General features: G+C 40.0%; 1 protein-coding gene across 6 annotated transcripts in view; it reads left to right on the top strand.

The window, feature by feature from the left end:
• The first annotated feature begins 1018 nt into the window (after positions 1-1018).
• rnf220a (ring finger protein 220a) overlaps positions 1019-11022 on the top strand; it is a 172197-nt gene continuing 162193 nt past the window's right edge. Inside the window, exon 1 of one of the 6 annotated variants that reach the window (XM_041992119.1) lies at positions 1019-1384. The gene's annotated coding sequence lies outside the window, so the exon portion shown is untranslated. The remainder of the gene's footprint in view (positions 1385-11022) is intronic. The other 5 variants (XM_041992117.1, XM_041992118.1, XM_041992120.1 and 2 more) reach the window with 5 other exon arrangements.

Here is an 11022-nt window from a genome sequence, read left to right as displayed (position 1 = left end):
GTTTTGCTTTATCGCTGTCGGACTTTCACCCAGTTCCCCACCACCATGGCTTTAGTGAACCTCCCTCTGTCTCACTAACTTCAGTCTCTAGTGCGCACTTCCCGAGAGTGTCTGGTAGTCCACTTCTTTTTGTTAAGAGGTGAACTTCATTGGCTTTATGGCAAATAGCAGTCTCTCCACAGAGTGAAAGAGAAAAACGCGGGGGGGAGAGAGAAAGCGAGAAGGGGATAATTCATTCACTTTGCGCACAAAGCGCAGTGGAAATCACCCAGGGGAACGAAACGCCAGACAGAGGGGAGAGGCAGAAGGGGGTGGTGGGATGGTGCGCTGTCGAGTCAAGCCAGTTCCAGTTCCAACGCGCATACACACTTAACTATCTGAAATGTATTATTATTTATTTTCTAGTTCATTAACAGTGGTTTACTTAAATAAGGGGGAAAGAAAATATTTTTTAGGACGGTCTCCCTTAAAAGCAGCAGGTTTTGGTTTAATCTCGCAAAACGCGCAAGAAATAAATGTTGTACGTGTACACGGTGTGGTGATCTCTCACAGGTGGGATAAATCTGTGATCCAGAACAATTTAATGCCAGTGAAAGCTGCTTGTTTGATCTGATGAGCCAAAACTAAGACAGATAAAAAGCTGGCATCAGCTTAACTTATTTATTAAGACAAAGTTTTTGTTTTGAAAGCGTAGAAAGTGCATAGTGCGTGTGTGTGTCAAGCACTGAGCGAACAGAGCACTGCGCGGCAGCACTGCACCTCGAAGGCGCTTGGACCCTGGACCCCAACCACCCCCCTCCTCATTCCCTTCTCTGCTCAGCCTCGCGCAGCCCGTCTCCAGCCTCACGCACGTCGCTGTCGAGCACCGTGAGCACTCCACTCCCCCCCCCCACGCACACACACACCACCCTCCCCCCCGCCTCCTGACACCACAGCCTGCTGCCGTCTCTGCGATCCTGCGCTCCCTCACCGGCTCCACTGCTCTTTCCTCTCACTGATCGTCTCTCTGTGTTTCAGCGCAGGGGCTGCGCGCGCGATTGTGCCACTGATGCCCACTTTGCAGCGCGTCTTTGGAAAGTCAGCCTGGGTGTACGCGTGTGTATGTGTGTATACGAGTATCCCTCGCTCTCTCCGTCCTCCTGTCGCGCTTTGGTAAACTAACAGGGAGGTGTTAACTACTTTAGTTTTTTTTTTTCTAAAAGCGCCTCCCGTTATCTCCGGTGCTGCTGCGCGAGAGCCAGAAGTTCCCGGTGCTTACTCTTACTCCTACTCCGCAGAAAAAGTTTTCAGTTTGTTGTGAGGATAAACAAAAAGAGAAAAGAAAAAAAGAGAAGCCGGAAACCGAGCAGCCGTCTGCATGAGAAGCGGATTCTGCCACGACAAGGTGAGTAACACTGACTGCCTTGTTTGTTGTTGTCGGGTTGGAAGCTTATACTGTTTCGGCTTCCACGCCTTTTTTCTCACGTTGCTTCGCTTTCTTTTTGCTTTTGGAATCGTTTTCGAACTTTCTCTGGGACTGTGCGCTTTCTTCGCTGCGAGCGGGGTGTAGTTCCACGCGTGGAAAAGAGGGGAAAAAACAAACAAAATAAAACAAATAAATCGAGGAAATGTCACGGAACGGTCTTGGACACCAATTTACGCGTGTGCGCGAGGATGCGTTCAAGTCTCTGTATTTATGCGTGCGCGTGCGTGTGCATACGAGGTTCCCAAACAAGAAAGAAGCTTCTTGAAAGCATTTGAATTGTTTTGGTGCGCGTGTTGATGCCATTACGCATACATATCCACGATCTAACTACAGTCCAACTCTGCTGCGCACGCACACACAGTAACTGTTACTTTTAAAACTTTTTACAACTCTAAAATCAGATTTTACACATGGCTTTTGAGCAACACTTAGTTCATTGCGGTGTTATGAATTATCCACACACTCTTACAAGAAATCTTAAGTTTCCAGTGTGCCTTTACTTGCTATCCGATTAACCAACTTAAATAAGCGTCAGTCTACCGAACTTAGTTAAGCTTTAGAATTTTTTAATTGTTTATTTTTTACAAAAAAGACCACAGGATTCATAGTTGAATAGATGTTTTCAGAGACAGTTAAAATGGAACAGAATCATTAGCGCATATGGCGTAAATCCAATATATTGGCCTCGTTATCAGGGGTTTAATGAAGACTGATAGGGCAGATTTTAATAGATCACATATATATTTCTGAAGGACTCTTGCTTCACTGCAATGTTTGAGCAGCTGATCTTCATAAACGAATTGCTTTGTCATCTTCAGTCATTAACAATTTAATTAAACCTGCAGTAATTGTAGGGGGAAAAAGCACGTTCAAAAAGACAAAAAGATTTTTTACGTCAAATGAAGCTGCTTCGAGTGAGCGTAAACAGAAGATATAACACAAATTATAAAAGGATTGAAACGGAATATGCGTGCGCGTGTACACAAGCGCACACACAGACCGAGACACTGTTGGGAAACACCTGTTAACTATGGAGCAACTATAATTTACATCATACCCTTAAATCAGCTGCGCTCAGCCGCTGGAGGTCCCGGGGGCCTCCCAGTTCCCTGACCGAGCACAGGGGACCACAATGCGGATTAATTCAAGCGGCTGCTCCCGCCGCTGCTGGAGCGTTGGTGTGTCCAACAATTCCTTTTAATACAGTTTTAAATTCTGTCGTAGCTCATTGGGAGAAATTGTTTGCACTTTTTGTTTAAGTTATGTATAATTCTGCCGGTGAGTTCTGATTTTCCTTTTTATTTTATTAATATTATTTAAATTTGTAATGATTTAGATAAAAGCGGAATGATGCATACATTTTTTATTACACAAATCTGTTTTACAAACTTTTGTCTGCATCTTCACGTCTCTGCCCGTGCACCCATCTTCATCCCACATTTAAAAGCAGACGCCAACAAGTGAGCGGCCGGGCTCGCGCTCATCGCGGCGCAAAGTCCGGAATATTATTAAAAATGGGAGTGTGTGGAGGCGAAATGCGAGCAGACTTATTAAAAAAGCAACTTCCAATTTTGAAAAAAGTCATCTCGGTGCTAACAATAAATAGCCCGTAAAAACGCACTTCTGCAGCGAAGGTGCGTCCAAGGCGGGTCAAGGAACTCACCGCGAGGTGGTGATTGAATTATAGCTTAACCCCCCCTCCCTCTCAAAAAAGCAGAAACTGCTCCAGATCGCGACGAATCCCATCTGATTGATTTTATTGATTGTCAAATCAACCAGCTTTGAAATGTAACGACTAACCGAACCTTTTCATTTTTCCAACCAAACACATTAAACATGCTATAATTATGTTGAAACGTGGAGATGAGGAGGTGTCACAGAACCCTATTTTATTTAAGACTTTTGCGGAAAAATGACAAAAGACGATGCCACGCTTTAAAAGGAATTTTTTACTGGATCATTTGTTATATAAATAAAAAATAAATAAATATAAATACAAATAATCAAAATTATTTTTTAATGAAAAATTAATTTAGTATTCTCTGACTCTTGAAGTACTTTACATTTCCTGCCCTTGTAAACTGACATTTTTTAAATTAATAAATTAATTGATTAATTACCCAAAGAAGAATTTTTAAATATACAGTGTCGACTTTCCAGCAGTCACTCCAATTTTCCAAGTTGAATTCCTCGTGATTGTCTTAATGATTATTAATGAAGATAATCAGAGTGATTTATTAGACACGCGCCCGTTTATTGCATCACTTATTTAAACAAGACAGCTTTACCTCAAATGTTCACCGATTTTTTTAAAAGACATATAAAATAATTTTCTATTTTAAAAAGCTGTCATTCCTATTGATTAATTGTGTTACGCTTCATTTTTCACACCTGAGTGTTATCTGTCCGGCCGTTTATTTTAATGCCACAGCTGAATTAAACTTGCTTGTTTGACCTCAGTTTTAAACTTGCAATGAACGCATTTTTTATACAGACATAGGCAGATTTCCTTCCTCTTTTTTTTAAAACATTTTTATTTGTACAATTCTTTGCGGGATTAATTCAAACAAGCGGCCCCAGAGTTCGGAGATTTACCAGAATAATGAATATTTAAAGCTAAATTGATTAGAAATCAAACCATATTCTTAAATCTGAGCATCACATTCAGTTGTTGCACCGATTTGTTTTTGTCATGTTTTAGTATTTCTTCTTCTTTTTTTTATTTTTATTTTTCCAGGCCTCGCCTGCCTTTCTTCCCCCTCTCCCTCGTCAAAGGGATAACCTGTAGGCGCAAAGAAGAGTAAAAGAAAAGTGTCGAGGTTGGAGGAAAAGTAGCAAAAGATGATTTATTTGTCAGCGTTTTCTACTCCTCCACCGACCCCCCTTCTTTTCTCCTACTCTCTCAGCAGTCAGCTGTTACTGGTCGCCATTGATCCCCTTTACTCTCCTCTTTGAGCCGTGAGAAGTCAACTAAAAATTTATGTCCATTTCACACCCCTCTCCTGGATCGATGGCTACGGGGAGAGAAGTTCATTTAAATCTGGATCCCAAGAAGCGAACGAGGCACCTTCCACCTGTTTAAACGCAAAGTTTGGAAAGTTTAACTTCACTTTTGGTTAACGGAGTTGAACATTTCATCCTTCTCGTGAATGAAAAGGGGATCTACGAATATTAGAATTTAATTTGCTCCATCTGGATGGAGGGGGTTAATTATATGATTTTCCACTCCCCATTTAAGATTTTTCCCCTTAATAGCCACCTCCAAACAATTCATGCAAAAATGAACTAATTTTTCTTGACCTGTTGGAGCGCGTTTTGAAGGGAAAATGGGTTGGGGGGTGTTTTTTCCTAATTGGAAATATTACGTGAACACCCACCCCTATCTCCCCTTCTCTCTCATAACCTGAAACTCATAGCAAATTAACCACGAGTCACTCAGTCGCGACTAGTTTGATGACCCCCCCTCCCAGTCCATTAAGTCCTATCAACATGCACTAATTCCTCACTCTTTATGAAAAGCAACACCAACTGCTCTCCCCTCCTCTTTCACCTCTCATTCCCGTCTTCCCTGTATCTTTTATTATTTCCTCCCGCTAGTAAACGCAACACGCGCGAGAGCTTATTGAACGCGCAGAGTGTAATTAAAATAAACGCGTCGCCGGTAAATAAAGTGTTTGAACACGCAGAGAACGGCCTCCCCCCCGCAGAGAGAAAGTGCGTCGCGCTCGAAACTTTGTGTTATTGTTGTCTTGTTATCTTCGGCGTAATCACCATAATTAAGCGCGCGCAGCCGGATGCAATCATTTAATGGGTGGATATTGTGGGGCTGTCTCGCTTATCAAACAAAGCAAATGTTCTTTTGCTGCGCTGGAAATTGCAGCCTGTCCGCAGCGCAGGTTGTGTTTTGGGGAGATTTGGATTGATTTGTCTAATGTTGCGTACCAGAACTTGGAAGGAAATTTTTATTAGACATTATTTCTGACGTCTAATATTTACATTGCATGCTGATTATTATTATTATGATTATTATTATTGTTTGGTTTTTCAGACAACAAACAGTTGAAGCTTCTTTTTATATTTCAGTGAAAATCACGGAGACTTTAGTGGCTATCCTCTGGTTGTATGGGAATATCTTTATCAAATCAAGTAAAAAATATTTTTTAAATCTGAAATTTATCCTTTCCATGCGACTATGCATCCAATAATTCCTTTTATTGATGACAGGGAAGGAGAGTAGCTCGATCCAGTCATATTTCTATTGGAATGAAATCACTCCATGGAGGGGATGCAGCACTGTGTTTAATGGTTTGATTGCATTGGAGAAGGCAGCCCCTGGTAATGCCTTTATGGGGGGAAATATCACTTGGAGACGCTATTGGCAACAAGAGAAAGTCAAAGAATTAGCCTAATGGGGGGAGTTGTGTCGGATGTCAGATACTTTCTATTCTCCATATTGCTCTGTGTCTCTTTCTCTCTGTCTATCCCCCTCTGCATCACCCCCCTTTCCACATCATATCTCTCTCAGGTTTCTCACCATTCATCAGTTACATTGTGAGCCGGATCATAAGCTAATATAGCCCCCCCCCCACACTCGTCCCCCAGAAGACACTGTCGGTGCATTTGCTCACATCGATTGTAGCCTGCTTATAATTTTTCTCCATGTGGCCAGCGAGTCATGCAGGCAGGAAACAAGACTGATACAGGGAGGCTGAGCTGTGTGTAAATATGCACACATACCTGCAGGAATATACCGTGTTACACATCTGCTTGTGCACACACAGGCAGGTTGATGCTCACATTGCATGCTTGACTGCCTCATGATAAGTTGTGGCAGGGATGTGGTTGTCAGTCGAGCATCCTTCGAAAAAAAATCCTATCCAGGTCAGCAGTGCTGTTGGCTCACTGATTCTGACCTTCGACCTCCATGATGAGCAGCACAGATTGCATCCCTGCAGGCATTAAATAACTTTCCCTTTGTTTAAATTACCATTATTAACTCTGCAACAGAGAATTATTACAGCAAAAGTCTGTGAGTGAAAACAGTGTACCTGGCAACAGTTTTTCCTTGTTAAACTTGCAACTAATTGGCTTGTACGCAGCCTTTAGTACAGACCTGCCAGCCTGCCGCCTGTCTGCCTGCCAGCCAGCTAGATTAGTGGCTGCTGTTGTACAACCCAGCACAGCAATAAAGACTCATATGAGGGCGGCTGGTGCCACACACACACTCTCAATTCACACTCTTAGAGAGAAGATGGCTAGCTCCGTCATCAGAGAGATATTAGTGTCAGGAATATACATATATAAAATCAGAATTTCAAGTTTTATGGCACATCCATAGAAAGGGATAATATGACAGAGCTCAGTTTTGCAACATCTCCATATCGATTGGCACTCAGCTCAAGCAGGGAATATGGTTTACTGGAAGTAGTGAGGGAACTCTACTGTTAGATATCAAGCAACATGAATCCATTTCAGACTGATTTTTACATTTATTTTTAGTTATATAAACTCCTCACAGTGCTTCAAAGTTGTAAGAGGTCCTGCATTTCTTTGCATGGCATGCTCAGGCTACAGGCTGTCTGATATACGCTGCACCTGATAGCAGTCGGATATGAAAAGAAATCAACTTGACGTCATTTCAGAGAAACAAAAACAACTTAAAAAGTTGGTTGGTTGGTTGGTTTACCGACACTCCAAAAATACACTCTATAGGTGGTAATCTGTGGGTAATGGAATGGTGTGCTTTTCCCATTTAGTATTTTTTCTGGTAGCAGGAATTAGCTGACTGTGTTGAACTGGGCCTTGCTGCTGAAGCCATGAATAAAACTCCCTGCCTCAGGTCAGGGCCGGCTTCCAGGCTGGTTTTTTGTCTGTCGGCCATGACTCTCTCTCCAAATTTACAAAGGCTGATTTGAGAGGTAAATCCTTTTGCTGGTTCTAGGAGCATTTATTGAAGAGTTGATGAAAGAAAATCAACATTAATCAGAATTTTAAAAGAAAAAAATCACAAAACAGTTGAAGTACTCTTGTTTATGTAACATATCGTACAAATACATTTGTTGTCTAAAATTGTCTGCATTAAAATTTCTCCAATCTATATTGATTTAGGTACTGAATATTGCCCAAGCATCATTATCCACCTCAGGGCAATGTTCGTGTTTGCCTATTATTAAATCTTACAGTAATATTTCTCAGTGCTGATACATATCTCCTGTTAACTGCAGCAGCTGCTGGCTGCAACAAATAACCTGGTTACAGATTTCATATTAAAGAGGATGAAAGACGCGGGGAAAAAAAAAGAGGACAGAAACACGAGATTGGATATTTGAAAGACATTTGGAAACAAAATTAGGGTTTTACGGCTGAAAGGAAAGACAGGGACGGATAATATGAGGGAGGAAGAGAGAGCGGAGAGATAAATGGGTGTGATTCTTATTCACAAGGACATTTTAGCTTTGCCTCACGGCCAGACATGAATGAGTAGATTTCAATAGTATCGACTGTTGCTTCGGACATCAGCAAACACACATGCGCACATCTACTCACGCAAAGGCACAAACACTGCAGTCTGTTTGGAATACAGAGCAGACCTTCCTGCAGGTCAGCTCAAGCTTTTTATACTAAAAGACAGCATGCAAACAAATTCACTGTACTTGCATTTACTTGCAATAGTTGTGGATATTATTGTCTGACAAAAAGGTGTTTTCTTTGTCTTTTGGCTGCTAAAATTATCCCCACTTCTGTTCGTCTTCTTCTTCTATCTTGAATAAATGATCTTTTAACCAGTTTAGGTCTCAGTTTGTAGTTTTTGCCCCAAACTATTTGTCAGTGACCAATGTCATGCCTCTGTGAAGTAAAACCACATATTGCCACAGCTGGTGACTGTTAAGGTTTTCAGATCAACTGATGATTTAAATTCCCGGTGAATGGATGCCATCAGATATATGTGGGTATGTTTAATAATTCATTCAAAGATTTCATGTTTAATTATATAGTTGTTCCTCAGGGCATCCATGATGCACGTCTTAAATCTGTGAAAGTGAAAGTCAAGTTAAAGCGGACAGCTCTGATAACTTCTAAATGGACAGAGGAAAAATATGTTTTTGTGTCATAATTTATTTTTTTTTGGAAATAAAAAACTATATCAATCATTTCAACCCAAAAGTAATTTGTGGTGGTTAAAATGCACAATGCTGTAATTCCTCTAAATTATATTGATAATGAGCCAAAGCTTTCAGGGAAGGTTGAGAAGTATGCTGCATTTTGATGGCAGAAGCTGGCGCTAGACCTTACAGGCCATATATTTTGACTGAGCTTTAGGACATGAACATTTTGTTCTCAGGAAAGTTTCAAGTTTCTCCTTGTACACACCATGTTTTAGATTGCTCCTGATTAAACACAAGTACAAACCACACACCCAGAAAAGTTATTGAAAAAAATGCAATAAAACTTGAATCTGGAGTTTGTTAAGATGTGGGAACCTAACTGGTAGAAATACAGTGGAAATTATTTTCAGTGTTTTCACTGACCAATTTATTTATATTTGGAAAATGTTTAATGAAGTTATTATTGTAACTATTTGATGTCACCAATACACTTAAAATGTTGTTATAGAGGCATTTTACCCTTGTATTGGCCTTCCTTTTAAGTACACTTTTTGATTGAGAACAAAGTAAACCAATTAGCAGTTTTTTTCAAGTGAAATCTGTCTATTCTTGCTAATTACATGATTTCATTTCTTTAACAGTCTATGGCTGTTGTTCCTTAATGTTCCTCTTTATGATGCAAATTTAGGAGACAGATCAGGAGAGGCAGGTCTGTCAAACACAGTGTGTGTCTGTGAAGCCACACCGATAAAAGTCACACAGAAGGATCTAGCTAAAATAGCCATGTGCCTCTTAGGAAAGATATAGTTTTAGATAGAATGACCAAAATTCATTGTAAACTTTGATATTTTATTTTATTTAAATTTTTACCTTTATTAATTTTATTAATTTACTCTTTTATTTTCTTGATACAAAGTGATGAGTCACCACCCATTTCTTTATAAAGAATAAACAAATTTGTGGATGTTCCTTCTATACCTAAATGTGGCACCCTCACCTGCCACCAGTTATTCTGCTGATTGTAGAAGCCTCTTGAAAAAGTCTTACTTGTATATTCTATACACTTTTCAGTACTTCTTCGGCTCTCTCCTAACTTTATTTAAGTGTGTTGCTGGCATCAATGTTTAATTTTTTTAAATTATATTTTTAAATATAATTACATATTACAATGAACATACTTTAAAAAACAATATTTATTTGTGTCTGTATATTTACAAAGAATTTTTTATTACATTTTAAAAAGAACATTTCAGTTTTCTTTTCATTGACTTTGGTGAAGTGTGATAAATCTGGGCCGCCAATTAAAAATAGTTCCTGTGGTCATTCAAAACAAATTAAACTCCAAACTTTCTATACACATGTGAGTGTGTGTTTTTGTGTGTTCACCAGAGAGATGAGAGGAGTGACACAGCTTGGTCTGTCTTGTAATAAAATGTAAGAGTGGCACTTTCATGCTTGTCAACAATCTCTAAATATACCCATGAAGCGGGAAGCGGGTACACACTCTCACACACACATTTAGACAGGCTGCTTTTTCTCACTGTCGCCATTTAAAACAACCTTCAGCTGCTCTGCTTCCCGACAGTTTTAGCAGACACACACACAGAGACGCACACACACACACATACCAGTCACAGTCGACAAGACATTTTTATAACAAAATTGGATTCCTTTTCGTTCCTCTCCAAAACTCTGCAGACACACTGGAAAACTCGATGTGACAACTTTCAGCTCCTTGTTGGAACAGCAAGAGGCGTCAGTTATTCACTTAGAGCAGCCATGCTAGAAAAATATTTATTCCAACAGAAGTCAACAAAACAGATGGCTCGGATGAGAAGGGCTCTTTGTCGTTTTACTGTTACATTTAGTTGGATCTCATTTTTCTTCCTATTTTTCTGATCTTGACATTCCGAACTCTTCATGCTTCTTTCCTCAGCTTGATCATAGAAATAATGCTTTGCAACATCAAAAAGAAAAATACTGAGACATTTAGGTCTTCCATTGAAACCACATTATGGAAACAGATTGTTCTTGTCATTGGAGGCCTATAATATTTGTATCCATAATGTCTTTATTACAATGTCTCCACCTCATGATTCTCTTCTTATGAGTTGTTCAAGAATCAAATAACACTTTTAAGGAAAAATAATATTTTTGACCATGGCATTGATTATTTTACATCGAGGCTGCCCCCCCCCCCTCCCATTTGCTTCTAATTTCTGAGTCAAATTCTCACTCAGAATGATCTTAAAGCACATTGTTGTTGACACCCCAATTTCACTGACTGCTCCAACATTGTCACTTAAAGAGCAGATTGGATGTGAAAAGCCCTCCTTGCTGTTTGTATTTAATATCACGCTGACAGCTGTATCATTCTTGCACACTGTAATCAAATTATGACAACGTGGTAAATGTTCCCTTGTGACATTTTCTATTATAAAATGCATACAC

The sequence above is a fragment of the Melanotaenia boesemani genome, chromosome 8 (genome assembly GCF_017639745.1).
Source record: "Melanotaenia boesemani isolate fMelBoe1 chromosome 8, fMelBoe1.pri, whole genome shotgun sequence".
In the NCBI taxonomy this organism is placed as follows: Eukaryota; Metazoa; Chordata; class Actinopteri; order Atheriniformes; family Melanotaeniidae; genus Melanotaenia; species Melanotaenia boesemani.
This window is presented reverse-complemented; position numbering and strand designations above follow the sequence as displayed.